The sequence below is a fragment of the Nicotiana tabacum genome, chromosome 6 (genome assembly GCF_000715075.1).
Source record: "Nicotiana tabacum cultivar K326 chromosome 6, ASM71507v2, whole genome shotgun sequence".
Classification (NCBI taxonomy): Eukaryota; Viridiplantae; Streptophyta; class Magnoliopsida; order Solanales; family Solanaceae; genus Nicotiana; species Nicotiana tabacum.
In genome coordinates this window covers 2,254,779-2,271,292 of record NC_134085.1, presented here as the reverse complement: position 1 = coordinate 2,271,292, position 16,514 = coordinate 2,254,779, and positions in this window count along the sequence as shown.

Genomic DNA, 16,514 nt, shown 5'->3' with positions numbered 1-16,514 from the left:
CATGTCACTGCTGTTGCACATTTGGCCCATCCATGCCATTATTGACTAACGGCTCAATTTTAGTTGGACCATCCATGCCACTGCCGTTAGTCAATAATGGCATGGATGGGCCAAATATGTAACGGCAGTGGCATGGAATGAGCATTTTTTTAACGGATGGCATGGATAGACCATTTCTGAAAGTTGATTGGCATTTTTAGGCCTTTCCCGATTATTATATTACAGTTGTTTCCTCGAAATTGCTCATGCACTTGTGACACCGGGTTCTGAGGTGATTATGGGATATTCTGTATTAACTTCTAAATATTCTTTTATTTATTTTGTAAAGACTATCTTTTAATAGTTAAACTGAAGGAAAATCATAGTTTTCAAAATTATTAAAACGAGAATTAACTAAGTATTTATGGTTGGCTTGCCTGACAGCGGTCTTCGACGCCATCACAACCCTTAGTGGATTTTGGGTCGTGACAACATAGTATTAGAGCCCTAGGTTCCCTTAGGTCTCACGAGTCATGAGCGAGTCTAGTAGAGTCTTGCGAATCAGTACAGAGACGTATGTACTTATCTTCGAGAGGCTACAGGGCTGTTAGGAGCACTTCCTTTCTTGATTCCTCGTCGTGCGATTTGATTCCTTTGAGGCTTATGCCCTTGTTTCTTTCCTACTCAATCTTATGCGACACAAAGCGCTTATTATAAATCGAGAATTGAAGAATTGTAATGGTACTACAAATGTGGTACGGGATGTTCCTCCCTGCGTAGTTGTTTGGGCTATTGTCATCGCCTTGCGGAAGGATATTCTGTCATTATAGCTCATTAGCTATACTTTTGAGAGCTTTAGAGCTGTGCACAGGTTGCTATGATGCTCATTATTGGTTATCGTACAATATTGATATGATGGTAGGATGCTTGCTTATGTGTTGGGGTAATGAATGAGTTGAAAGGAGGTCTACTCAGGGCATGATTCAGAGATTCGGTATTTTATTTCCGGCGGAGGAAAGGCAATCAGAATATAAATGTTCAGGCTTGGGTTGATAGAGTAACGAGACTTGGTGTTTTCAAGTGTGGTGGAATTTTCATCTACGATGTGCAATAGTCGCCCTAGATTAAATGTGTTAAGTTCTCCAGTGTTACGATCTTCTACGATTCGCCTTTGGGGCAGGATATTGTGAAATAATATTGGAGAAATGACTATCAGAGATCGCAGTGTGTGGTGGTTTAGGACTGAACCGATGTTTCTAGTGTTTATAGCTCGAGAAAGATGACCTTTGGGGAGATTTGAAGTTAGTGACGATTTATTGGTTCCAATGTTACAGAGATAGAGATTGAATCAAGGCAACAACTGGGCAACAAAGGATGAAGAAGGACAAGTAGGGAGTGTCATGCGGTGGCTAAATTTCTAAGGAAGCCAGGTGTAAGAAGCAGAAGTTGAGTAGTTGCTTAAGAAGAGGTTTTGGCCAAAGTGGGAGAGTGAAGAGTAGCAAGTAGGTTCAGTGGTAGAGTAGCAAGTGGGTTCAGTGGCAGGATGACTTCACACCTTGAGTAAAGTTTGGAATTATTTGGGAATTTTAGTGGACGGTAAGTAGGTCTACGAGCGTAATTTGAAATATTGACTAGCATGCGGCGAGAGATTGGATATGATGGAAAGGAGTTGCTTGATAAGAAGAAGGATACAACATGACTTTGGATAGAAGGATATTGTCGCGCATTTAATTGATGTCCACAAGGAGAATGGACTTGTGTAGCTAGAGAATGAGCATGGGCTTAGGATAGGTTATTAATGTCGTAGTGATTGTACCCCGTGTAGCGACGTTGGAAGATGTCGGCATGTAATCTCCACAGGTGGGTTATCTCTTGTGAGTAGGTCAGCGGTCCGCGTGGTTGGCGAAGCTTCTACGAAGGATTTTACTGGCAATCCAATAAGAAGTCGAATATGTAAATATGGATGAAGATTTAGGGTGTTTATGAAGTGTTGACAGAAGGATTTTGAGGAATTTGGTGGTTTGATTGCACAAGGTCATGTCAATAAGAGATAAAGAATCTTGGTGCGTTCCATAGTTGTGTAATAGTGGCTTCAATCTAAGTGGAAGAATCCCACCGCCTACGGTTGGACTGCATGGTTGTCTATTTGTGAGATTTCTGGGTATTAGCATGTTGATAGGCTATTTCAGTTTAGGAAAAGAACATAAGTGATTATTAAGCAAAAGAATTGCTAAAGGTGTGCTATAGTTGACCTTATTGACCCATGTTCAGACTTGGGAAAGGTTCAGGATTTATGCTTTATATAGATGTGGGTTTCAAGGGAAGTGATTCGGCCAAGGTTCATGCACTAGAAGATTCTTGAGGTTGATTATATTTGATACCAAGTCAAAGTTGGTGGCTCCCAACATCGGTCCTAGTGGATTTAGAGGTTAAAGTATGGTGTCTAAGGATTTCAAGTCCATAAGTATGGTTAAGAATCGAGCTTTTGCAGCAGATTATGAAGAGAGGCTTGGAATGTTCTATGATATTTTCGGCTTGCAATGTAGCATTTGAAGGAGTGGTAGAAAATGAATTTGGATTCGTCGGAGAATTATTAGAATGGGCATACCAGCCGAGGATGTGAATATACGCACAAGGAATGTATGAAATGGTTCGTGGAATTTGAGACAGCATGGTCTTGTGATACTAGGTCTACTCGGGATAAGTGCGGATTGAGTGTGTGATGTGTTGAATGGAGATATTATTATTTCTAAGGCAATCAAGGATAAATTTGAAGAGGTTGGATTGGTTAGCCATAGCGGAATTGGCATATTAGTGGTAGTGATCAGTTCCTTCAGCGTGATTAAGTTATACATGTGATTCGTGACGGCGTATGAGGCCTGACAGCCGCCGTGATTGATTTTATTTGGAAGTATTCAAGTCTTATGGCCTGTTATGTGTGGGCGGACCCCGAAAGGGTTATGGTGGCTTAGACCAGTACTTGGGGATTTGCATGTTCTACGGTTAGTAGGATTCGCTCGTGTGTTGTTATACTTTTTCGGGTTATGGTGGCTTAGACCAGTACTTGGGGATTTGCATGTTCTACGGTTAGTAGGATTCGCTCGTGTGTTGTTATAGTTCTTTTGGAATAATCTAAGTAAAAAAAATCTATATGATGAAGTGTTTACCCTATTAGTGGTTTAGGAGTTATGATGAAGTTATGGCGCTATCGTATATTGGCGTGTTAGGTGCAGTGAGTGGTATGGAATTTGAAATTGAGAATCAAGGTTGCAGTTCGAGGTTGACAAAGATGTCACGAGCTCGGATGAGCAGGAAAGGAGTTTGGATGTTTAAAGTAAGTTGGTATTGTCTTCAGCGTCACCTGAGATCAGTGCCTTATGCAAGAGGCTTTGTGTATTGATTTGCGGATTCTTGATTTGCTTTATAGCATTGTATGGGTGGTGGTATGAATATACAGACTTGATAACTGGTGCGGAGGGTCGTGGGAGTGTATCCCACGGGAAGATTGTATAAGTATTTCATGTAGTCCCTTAATTGATTGAAGATTGAAACCGAGTATGAAGATTGTGGTAATATCGCTAATTTGAGAATTTATGCCTAGAAGGTGTTCGGTTCATTGGGTTGTGGACTGTGGAGGTTTGCTCCGGTTATGATGGTTGTTCATGCGTGTTATGGGAAAAAGAGGGTTATTAAGGACCCATGAAAGGTTATTAGCCTATTACGGTGTGATCAGAATCGGCTCGAGGCCTGTGGATAGATTTAGATATGAAAATGGGCTTTATATCAGGCCAAATGCGTTCATTTCAGCATAGCACTCCATATGGAGGAGTATTCAAACATTGGATGTAATTCCACGTCAGCTATCTCAGGTAATACTATAACGGCTTGATAATTCTCTTACGATTCAAGGTTTCACGTAGAGATGGTGTCATATGAATAGGATGGCTCTTGAGATTCAGATCATATATCACACCTCAGTTGTGCTTGAGTTTTGTAGCTTATGGCGCTATATGTCTCCCCAGAGTCTGATATTTGGTATTCTGTGGTAATGAGTATTTTAGCTCGATGTGTATCTCCTTATGTAATTTTATGTGTGGATTGGGTGGCACGCCGCCACAGGTATGTTATTTGGATCGGGTTGCACGCTGCAACGGTGTGATGTTGAATACAGTTTTCATATTTTATCTTTTATGTGTTTTGTTTCCCATTTTCTAAGGAAAGCTCATATTAGTAGCGTGAGTTGAATAGTCCCTTCCAGAGTTCGTTTTCCTTATGTATCACGTTCGAGTTTGTAGCCTATTGGCACGTTATGTCATCATATGAGACTTTTGATCATGTCCAGGGTGGCTTATTGCCTGAGCAGTTCGTACTGGGTGAGACATGATTATTGGATCTAGGATCAGTGCGATCGAATTATACAAAGTATATTAAAGAGCAAAGATCATTATTTGGTTAGGAATGAGGTGATGGTTCTTGTCAGGAGTATAGACTCAATGAATTATTGGCTCGGCAGTTGGTTATGAAATTTCTACACGTCTCTTCCGTCGTGGCGGTATTGTAAGAGTTGGAACAAGACTTATATGTGTCATTAGATGCATTTGGAGCATCAGGTTCGTAGAATTCCGGCTATTATGATCAGAGAATGTTATTATGGTCCTGTGAATGAAGTGGTGCAAGGTCTGAAAGCAAAGGTATGCAGCCGTGTATTGGTGTATCATGTGGTGATTGATACGGTGATCATATGTTAGGAGAAGGCCTGACAGAGAATTTCGGATGTTGAAACTGGGCTCTAAGGCTTATTTTGCCTAAATAAAAGAGAATATCTTCAGAGTTGATCAAGTTCATATGCTCAACTGAGTTGTAGTAGCATGGGTAGGTGCACGAGGTGTTAAGCAATGATTTCAGACAATTCCAACACAGTTCATAGCACATTCGATGACGTATATATGTTTAAGTGGGAGAGAATGTAACGACCCGACTGGTCGTTTTGAGATCTAGCGCGTCATTCAGTAGTTTGAAACCATGAGCAGCTTCACTTTAGGTATTATGACTTGTACGCATAGTTGGAATTGAATTCTGGGAAGTTCAGAGTTGATTTGGAAAGAGAATTCTCATTTCGGAAGCCTTAAGTTGAAAGAAATGACTAAGATTGGATTTACGAGTAAACAACTTCGAAATCAGATTTGAAGGTTCCAACAGGTTCGTACGATGATTTTGGACTTGGGTGTATGTCCTGATCGGGTTTTGGATGACTCGGGGGCATTTCAGCACCTATTGTGGAACTTAGCTTTTCTGGAAGAATTTCATCAATTTGTCTTGAAGTACATTGTAGTGTTATTAATATCCGTTTGGGATTTTGAGTCTGGGAATAGATCCGTATGGTGATTCTGGTATTGGGAGCGCGATTGGAAGTGGATTCGGAGGTCCGTGGGTCATTTTGGAGTCATTTAGCTAAAGTTAGAGATTTGAAGTTTTTTGAGAAGTTTGACCGGAAGTGGACATTTTGATATCGGGGTCGGATTCTGATACCAAAAGTTGGGGTAGGTCTGTAATGTTAAATATGACTTGTGTGCAAAATTTGAGGTCAATCGGACGAGATTTGATAGGTTTCGGCATTGAATGAAGAACTTTGAATTTCTTAAGTTCATCAAGTTTGATTTGGGGTGTGATTCGTCATTTTAGCGTTGTTTGATGTGATTGGAGGCCTCGAGCAAGTTCGCATTATGTTTTTAGACTGGTGCGGGTGTTTGGTTTGGAGCCCGGGGGTTCGGGTGAGTTTCGGAGTAGCTTCTAAGCATTTTGTTGAGATGTAGGATTGCTGGTGCTGGTGTGATCGTATTTGCGGCATTTTGGTCGCAAATATGACCATCGCATTTACGAGATGGAGCTCGCATTTGCCAGCCTGGGCTACTGTAGGAAAAGTTCGCATTTGCGAACTAAGGGTTGCTTTTACGAGGCTATCACCTTCGCATTTGCGAAGATTCTGGTCACAAATAGGACCTAGGCAGGGATGGCTTGACTTCGCATTTGCGATGCATTTGCCGCAAATGCGACCATCGCATTTGCGAGCCAGATGTAGCAAATGCGACTTCTGTGTCTGGTGCAAGGTCTTTTATTCCGAGAATTAGCCCATTTCCCTCATTTCCCACTTGGTCTTAGGCGATTTTTGAGAGCATTTGAGGAGAGTTTCCATCATCATCAAAAGGTAAGTGATTTCTTCTAGTTATGAGTTAAATGCAAGGGTTATATATGGATTTAAACATGTAAATTAGTAGAAAATTTGGGATTTTGAAGAAAAACCTAAAAATTGGTATTTTAGGATTTTGACCACTATTTTGGGCTCGAAATTGGGAATAAATTATATATTTGAGTTCGTGAGGTTATGGGTAAAGATTATCTTCGAAAAATTTCGGAACCAGGGCATATGGGCCCGAGGGCAGTTTTGTCAACTTTTCGATCAGGATTGGAAATTTTTATGAATTAGATTATTATGAGTAACTTAGCATAAATTAAAGGGCTTGCATAATTATAGGCTAGTTTTGGAGCGTTGTGCATCGACTTGAGCCTTCGGAAGGGCGTAGAATGCCGGTTATAGTACTACGGAGTAAGGTAAGTCTCCTTTCTAACCTTGTAAGAGGGAATTGTCCCCATAGGTGAAATAATTAATTATGTGCTACTATTTGTGGGGGCTACGTAAGCACGAGGTGACGAGAGTCCATGCATAGCTACTATTATGCTTAAGTTCGGGTAGTCTAGGACCCAAAACATGCTATCCTTGAAATATTTGTAATCTTATCAACAACTTACATTGATTAAATCATATCGAATTAGTAAATGAATTTTCTAAAAAGTTCGACCTCATATTCTTAACCGTTAAAAAAGAAATTTCCATTTCCTTGGATAATTGTTCCCTGATGACTCTTGATTGACTCTCTGTGTGTGTTTATTTTTGGAACGGGCCGAACGCCTCGGCAGATTAAATAGATGAATCTATGATTTGCGTCATTCGACCCTCTGGCAGTGCATAATTTAAATACTTATTGGATCAGGTCGTACGACCTCGGCATGATTTGCGCATGCTTGTATTGTTTGCCTGGAAAATTTGTAATTAATGAAAAGGCCTCCCTGGTCTGAGATAAATTGATAAACGATGAATATGAATTTGGAGACTTTTTAATATAAAAAGGGTTGTTCACTTGCTTCTTGATTTACTTGAGTTTACTGCCGTTTTTAATAAATCCACGACTAATTATATCATCGAACCACTAGTAAGTGTCGAAGACCTCCTATCAATACTTTTTCGAGTTTAGACGGGATACTTATTGGGTACACATTGTTATTTTTGTACTCATACTACACTTGCTGTGCATTTTTGTTACACAAGCACATGTATGACTAGTGGCCTAGTCGGGTGCCGCGATATGGTTGATACAGAGACTTAGGTGAGCTGCACCTCTCGAGACGACCTGCAGCTAGCAGAGTCTCCTTCAGAGTATTGTATTGTATTGTATTGTATTTTTCTTTACTATCTAATTTGTATTCCCGATAGTTATTATATTACAGTTGTTTCCTTGAAATTGCTCATGCACTTGTAACACCGGGTTCTGAGGTGATTGTGGGGTATTCTGTATTAACTTCTAAATATTCTTTTATTTATTTTGTAAAGACTATCTTTTACTAGTTAAATTGAAGGAAAATCATAGTTTTCAAAATTATTAAAATGAGAATTAAACTAAGTATTTATGGTTGGCTTGCCTGACAGTGGTGTCAGGCGCCATCACGACCCTTAGTGGATTTTGGGTTGTGACAGTGTTGGACCCGACCTTTGTTCTAGCTCGTCACTACTTTCAACCTAAGGTTAGGTTTGTTACTTATTGAGTACATGGGGTCTGTTTTGCTCATACTACACTTCTGCACCTTGCGTGCACATGTTGGCTGCTAATATTGCTATGTTCGACGAGAGCTGGATTTGAAGATGTACTTGCGTTCTGGTCGTAGGTGCCTCTTGTTCATGGTAGCCTTAGATTTATAAAAATCTGTTTATGTACATTTTGAACAGATGATGTATTTATTTCATACAAGCTTTGTAAATTCTAATATTAGAAGCTCATGATTTGTACTACCAGTCCTTGGAGAATATATAAGATTCATATATGTTCTTTTACTTAATTGTCTTATTAAAATTCATTGGAATTGGTTAGTTGTTAATTGGCTTATCTAGTGGGTTGTGTTAGGTGCTATCACGACTAGTTGTATTTTGGGTCATGACAAGTTGGTATCAGAGCTCTAGGTTCATAGATTCTACAAGTCATGAAGTAAGTGTCTAGTAGAGTCTTGTGGATCAGTATGATGACTACCATACATATCTTCGAGAGGCTACAGGAAATTTAGGATATACTTTCCATCTTTCTTTCCTTATCGTGCGGCATTGATTCAGCTTGAAGCATTACTCTTTGAATTCCTTCCACGCATTCATATGTGCATGTGAGCGCTCAGTATCAGCTCTGCATCGACGATTGGTAATTTCATGGACGAGGTGCGAGATGTGATTTTGTGTGCTAATGAAGGGCCATTCTGGTGGACTTGAGATTGGGTTTTTGATGATAGCATAAGCATGGGGATTTCGGTTGTGTGAGCATGTGCTTTTGGACTTATAAGTCCGATAGTGTCCCCATTAGTGGAATTTGTGGCTGGATGGCTATATAACAAGTATGATGTGATTATGTGAAGTGTTCATACTGTTTGAATATGACGAGTAGAGTTTGCTTGAAATGTAAAAAGGACTATTGGGTGATTGATTTATGTCTTAATTTGACGTATAGTCTCGAGTTATGGGCGTGTTGAGGGATCTTTCATGTTGTTTAATTGTGAAGTGAAGTAGATTTTCATGTCGTGTATGAGTTCAAACTCAGGAAGATTAAGTGATGGCGTAGTAGTTGTGGTTGTGGAAAGGTATAGAGAGATGTCAGTTTGAGGCAAATCAAGTAGGCTATCTCATGTTGGGTATTGTGAGGTTGTGTGATCCCTATGTTATTTTTTAGAGAGTTCTCTTTTACGAGTGAATTATATGTGTTGCAATTTGAGTTTGGATCTCTTACGGAAGTTGTCTTGACTGTTACAAGGGTGAGTGCTAGATTTGCATATGATTTGAGGTATTAGATAGTTTGCATTACAAGAGATCATGAAAGATTTAGTTGAATCTCACTGTGGTATTATGGCATTAACGGGGTACGACTATTGTAAGTTATCAGCCGTTTTATTCCATGGATTTGAGCCAAGTAGGGGAGTCTGCTATCGACGAATAATTGCACGGTTATGTGTTGTATTGGTTACGACTTGAGGTATACTTGTGAATTAGTTATGACTTGCAGAGGTTGAGATCGAGGATGACTCGAGTAAGGGAATTTCTGGATACGAGCTGTATTACACTTTATGGGCATATGGGAATCATGGAATAATTTGAATTGTTATTCGTGAGAAGAGTAATGCGCATGGAGTAGGAATTTACTCAGTTGCTTAGAGATGTGGATTACTTCTTTGGGCGTTATTGAGCTAATGAGGGCATAGGTCGTTCGGGCCATTTTGGTGGTGCAATTGAGATTTGAGTAGAGTGGATGACTTTCGAGAATGTTTCTAATGGATTCAACATTTATATGTAGCAATTAAGAATTTTGCGGATTATGGTTAGAAACTAAAATTTACATTGGATGGTATCGAGACTCGTGGTATTTCTATATTATTATGGATTCTACATTTCAGAATCAGGGAGGTGAAAGAAACGACTTTAGATTCACAGAAAGTCTCTTTAGAGTGGGGATCTCGGTTATGGTACTTTTGGGGTGCTTAAGAGGGAATTCAACGGCTTATAGGCCTTAGGGCGGCGTGGTTTTATGCTAGGATCTCGGGGGGTGAATTTTGGTTGAGGATCATGAAGTTTTATCAAGGAGAAGTGTCAACTTGAGGGAAATTCAGAAGAAAACTTAGAGAAATAGGGCACCTTGGTAGCAGGTTGGATCAATATGGTAATGGTATGCTCGGTTCTTTTGGTTCTCATAATGTGGTGAGTCTCTACAGGTGTTTTGTGGCAATACTCTTGGGTTTGGTGACTCACGTGGCTTGGTTGAGTTAGAGAGATTCAGTTCTGATGGCCTGATTTTGTGCAAATGGATTTCAAAGTGCACTAGAGGATTTCTATCACGGTTCGAGGTAGATATTTCCTACTAGCGAGAGGAACATATTGCATACTTTGATTTTCTCCTGGATGAGATCAAATGGAAGGTTCTTAGCTAATTGAGTATGTAGTTTGCTTGTGAATCGGAGTGGATTATGAGATTCTCGCACTTTTTATATGATGGCATGATAGATGTGGTCGGATTGTGTAGGATCGAGATTTGCATGTGTAAAGTTATAGTTTAGTTTGAAGGGAAGGTCATGAATTCGTAAACAACATGGAAGATTTTAGATGTCAAGATGAATGCTATTACAACTTCGTACTGCTTGAGAAGGGTGCACATTTCAAAAGGCGCACTGTGCTATGGCTTGCAGATGCTTTATTGGTATTGCGGCACTCTCCTGGTTGATCGACTGCTGATTTTCATGGAAGAATCAAAGAAGTATTCCTTGAGGGATGATTGTGTATGAAAGATGTGTTAGACATTTGGGCGGTGAAGTTGGGATCAAATATGGTGATTCGTGTGTTCTATGGATTTGGAGACTAGGAGTTCCCAGGAGCAGATTATTTCATGTTTGTGGATTGTGAAAATGTGGCCAAATCTAGTCAGAGGATGGTATGTGCTATGTCTAGGTCATTGTGGAACTTCGGGGGGTTATTTATATATTTGTGGATGACGAGAGTTAATTTGGGGTCCATTGGTAGGCCCAATAAGGATGTGCATTCTACATCGGGTCGGGTTTGTTAGCTCTGAAATTGTTGAGGAATGTGCCATTTGGTTAGAATTGATTTTATTCGTATTTGATATGTTCTATGTGTTTACTCTTCCATGCTATGAGGGGTTGTGATGTGTTGGTTATATGCACACATGTTGCAGTTCTATTTGGGATTTTTAGCGGACTTTGAGCGAGATGGGCATTTGGGTATTGTATGATTGATTGCGCATTGGTTATGTACTTTCGGGCTTTTATGGAATTGCATCATTTGCTTTTCCGTGGTTATGGTAATGCACTTTAGGTACTTGATGTTGAATTGCACGTGGTTATCAATTTTGAGCAGGGCGACTTGAGGTATTTCATATGGACCAGTATTCGGATGGGATCACGCATAGCAGTGGAGTTATGTTGAGGTACGATCCTTTATGTTAGGTTTGTGTGTTGTGGTTTTTTTAACATTGTGTTATGGCGGTACTTGCTGAGCTTGCACGATGATTCCCTCATTTGAGTCATTTTACATGTTTGAGTACATTTGAAATATTGCGTATTGGTGCACGAATTGCACGATTTGTGGCTTAAGGTTGTATTGGTGTGGAATGTCAGTAAGGCAGCTGTATTTGATAAGATAAGGTCATCGGACCTAGAATGTGTATTACTGGATCTGATTGTGGTATATCTGGAAGAATAATATCGGAAGTCGGCTTAAAGATTGGCTATAGTTCTTGTTGAAGAAGAGAGAGCTCCATGACTTGTTGATTTAATGAATGGTTATGAGTTCTGCGTGTTTCTTTCTTCATCGGCAGTGTACGAAGGTTTTAGAGTTAGGTTTTGTTTGATATGAGGGTTATTACCGGTACCTGGTTTGTTTCGAGCAGTATTGTGATCAGAAATTATTGCTATGAGTATTTGAGTCATGTGGTATAATATGTGATTACATCTTGGGTTATGGTTATGGCTTGATACAGCTTGTTTAGACTTATACAGTGTGTAGATGCGAGAGAAAAATTTTAGATGTTGGTAATAGGATTCTGTGGTTTACGGCTAAGGTTAAAGTAATGATCTTTAGTATGTTGTGTGGTCGGGCCTATATGGAATAGGGTGACATGGGATCACCCCTGGGGTATGTGTATAAGGTTACGCGGTGATTTTATGGCTTTGGAATGACTCTTGGCACGTTTGAGGACAAACGTATATTTAAGTGGGGGAGGATGTTGCAACCCGACCGATCGTTTTGAGCATTTACACTTTGCTTGATCGTTTACCGGCATGAGTAGCTCTGTATGAGCTGGGTAGAGGTTGTTTCTCTTCGTGTTCGTGATGTTGTCCTACGATTACGTAGCTTTGAGAGCCTTGTGTACCACATTCGCGGGGCTATTGTTGTGATCGCGTAGAGTATTTTTTGGCAGATTTCTTTTGTTCATCGTGAACGTGATATCTTTTCCATGTTTGCATAAGAGAAATACTTGGGAAAAATTATATGTACTCTATTTCGAGGGTTTAGGTCATTTTAACATTTTTGGAGTTGTGGAGCTCGGACTGAGGCGATTCTTGAAGCAATTTTCACCGTGTGGATGGAGATACGTGTTCTCTACTCATTTTGGATTTTATATCATGAGTCTATCTTCATTTTGGAAATTGGTTGATGAATTTTAAAGAGGAAATTGGGGGGTTTAGTCCGAAGTTTCATAAAGAGAATTTTTGAGTTTTGAACATTAATTCAGAGTCAGATTTGAGTGAAACCAGTATGGTTGAACTCATAATTGAATGGGTTGTCAGATTTTTGTGAGTTTTGAAGTGCGGACCCTCGTTGGAATTTTTGGATGATTTTGGGCTTTTGATTTAAGATTCAACATTTATCGACGAGTTTATTTCCTTTGGCATTATTTGATGTATTTGAGTTGCTTTTGGCAAGTTTTGAGCAGTTCAGAGGTTAGTACATGCAAGATGGCAGTTTTGGAGCATCGATTGGCTTGTTCAGTATTGGAATTGGATTGTTCAAGGTAAGTAACACTTCTAAACTTGGTGCTAAGGGTATGAAACCCCGAATTATGTGTTATGTGATTAGTGTTGAGGTGACACACATGCTAGGTGACAAGCGTGTGGGTGTGCACCGTGTGAATTATGACTCCTGTATACGGTAAAATCGGAGGGTCCAATTTTCCATCGATATAACGTCTCGAAGGCTCAAAATCACGGTCGGGTTCATCCCTCGAGGGCCATCGATGCTCGACCTTGGGGCGGTGTGAGATCGACGGACACGGTCAGAGAGTGGGGAGTTCCCTAGGCATGAAGCCAGAGCCAGCAAAGTCTGTTAAGCTAGTTTGAGCCCGTATCGTAGGCATTAACTAGCTGTCCCATCCCCATATCTTTGTAATAAATGCACTTGTACTATGTTGGGATTCCTCCTCTTATTAAAGAGGGTCCTTGTCATTTTGTAAACATTTGTTGCTCCATACTAGATATACAAGAACATTCTCTCTTCTCTCTAACACATTCTCTTGATCTTGTTATCTCATTTATTGCCCATATTTATCGTGTTGTATTTATCGTTCTTTAGTTATTTCTCATTATTATCCATAAAGAGCCGCCTCTGATTCATCTATAGCTGTTATTCCCAATCAACCACCTTTGATAGCTCCCAGTCGAGCTTCGGACTCAACTCCGAGGCCCTCGAGCTGACAAGCTCGAGGCCCCGATTGTTAACCTATCGGTTTGGTTAGCATCTTACTCCTTACTTTTATCTCGTTTCTAAACCTCACACATAGCATCAACTACTTAACAGCTAGCATAAAAATAGATCACGTATTTTTAGAGTCCCATAATCAAATTTAGTTGTTATTACCATTCTCACGGTAAACAGTTTGGCACCCACCGTGGGGTTAAAAATAATAGTGATTATTTTCATGTTGGTTTAACTACATAACGCAAGTTATCTTTCACACTTTTTCTTGTCCAAGATCTTCGATTTTAGGTCAAAATGTCTAACTCAGTAAACAACAATCTTGAGAACCACGGAAAAAATGACGTAGATGTTCCAGGTGCTGCCGTACTACCACGAAACCCTGAGAATGCGCCAGAACCAATCTCCATGGATGCGGTCCCATGCGATGCTCAACATATCGATGTAAGCTCTCACACTAACAGGAGCGTGCACCGAGGGGACTAACAAGAAGCTCAGGAAACCCCGGCTAGGGAAGAACGGGAGATTAGCCTTCACATTATTTTTGAAATGTTGCAGGCACAACAACTATCGATTGCTCAGCTGTAAAATCACCAGAAAACTCCCAGCACGGTAGCGCCGGGGACGGCTCCCTAGGCCGAGCAGGTACTAGAAAGGTCAAGCAACAATGGGTTGATAGCCGACCCCGCCATCGTAAAGATGCTCGAGGACCTCACAAAGAGGACCAAATCGGGCGAGAAGAAAATAGAACCCAATGACAAAAATATCGAGACCTACAACTCCAGGATCGACCAAATCCCGGGTGCACCCCCAATCCTAAAAGGTGTAGGTTCGAAGAAGTTCATACAAAGGCCGTTCCCAGAGGAAGCGGCTCCGAAACCCATTCCAAAGAAGTTCAGAATGCCAGACCTTCCAAAATACAACGGGACCTCAGACCCCAATGAGCACGTTACTGCTTACACTTGCACAGTGAAGGACAACGACATAAAGGACGACGAGATCGAGTCCGTCTTACTAAAGAAGTTCAGGGAAACACTCTCGAAGGGGTCCATGATGTGGTATCACAACCTAGCTCCTAACTCCATAGACTCCTTTGCCATGCTGGTAGATTCCTTCATAAAGGTACATGCCGGTGCCATCAAGGTAGCAACCAGGTAATCCGACATCTTCAAGATTAAACAGAGGGAGAATGAGATGTTGCAAGAGTTTGTATCTCGCTTTCAAATGGAATGAATGGAACTACCACCAGTCTCCAACGACTGAGCAGTGTAGGCCTTCACTCAAGGTCTGAATGAATGAAGCTCGCTGGCTTCAAAACAACTGAAACAGAATCTAGTCGAATACCCCGCAGTGATCTGGTCGGACGTTCACAATCGATATCAATCAAAAATCAGGGCCGAGGACGACCAACTGGGAGCCCCCTCGGGCTCAGTATACCCAAGCAATCTTTTGGAAAAGTAGCCAAAGACAAACAAAGAAAGGTACCAGCCATATACTGACGACAAGAGAAATGCCCCGAGGCATAACATACCCCGTAATGACCGAAGGATGGATTGAGGTCAAAACCCTCGGGGATTCGTCAACAGAGCCAGATTCGACAGGAACACGGGGCTAGCAGAGGCACCTCGCTTGTCGGAGTATAACTTCAACGTAGATGTATCAGACATAGTGTTCGCCATCAGTAAAATTAAAGACGCCAGGTGGCCCATGCCTATGCAATCAGATCCTTCGCCAAGAAATCATAATTAGTTTGTGAGTTTCACAACACACACGGCCATAAGACCGATGATTGCCACTAGCTCCAAGAGGAAGTAGCCAGACTACTTAATAAAGGTCACCTCCAAGAATTCCTCAGCGATCGGGCCAAAAACCAGTTCTGGGAAAGAAAGGTGACCAAGAAGAACGAAACGAATGAGCCAAAACATGTCATCCACATGATCTTGGGAGGCATTGATGCCCCACAAGAGCCCATGATGAGAAGAACAAAGATATCCATCACCAGAGAAAAGCGAACTCTGGATTACATACCCGAGGATGCCCTCGCATTCAGCGACGAAGACATCGAGACCTTGTCTCTGCCCCACAATGACGCACTGGTAATCTCTTTTCTTGTAAATACATTTCAGATTAAACATGTACTTGTGGATCCAGGCAGCTCGTCCGACATTAATAGATCGAGGGTGGTAGAGCAGCTCGGACTGTTTGACCAAATCTTACCCACCTCTTGAGTCCTCAACAGATTCAACATGGCGAGCGAAACAACAAAAGGGTAAATCACCCTTCTAGTCAATGTGGCCGGCATGATCCAAAATTCCAAATTCCACGTCATCGAGGGAGACATGAGATGCAACGTCCTGCTCGGGAGGCCATGGATACACTGCATGAGAGCAGTACCATCCACCCTCCATCAAATGATGAAATTCCCCACAAAGGATGGGATTAAGACCATCTCTAGGAACAACACGAGACAAAAGAAATGTTCGCGATACACGATGAGGCCCCGACACCGGCACCTCCACCTTCAAAGGAGTCAAAGGATAAGCAAGTAGTAAAATGACAATAACAAACTACACTCCCAGCTATCCCGACTAAACAAAGTAGGGAACTATACTACGTCCTCATCATAAGCAACTAAAACATATTAGGGCTCGAAATATCGCCGACACCTTCTACACTAAGGTATGGCCATTTTCTTCTCTCTTTCAATTATATTCTACACTGACCTGAGTGCAGGTATCCAATCGAAACGGCTGAAGCACTCTCCAACTCGAAGGCCCTAGGTTTCAAAAGCATGCGTTGCACTCTTTTCCTTCGCCCAAGTTTTTATCTCGAAAAGGGTTTTATAGGCAAGGTTTTTAATGAGGCAACATCCATATGCTACCTAAGGAAGACTCAACAAGTATTCAAGGCTTCCTTTGCAATCAGCCTCGAATACTGGGGAGCATCCCCCCGGGAAGTCACCTACTCG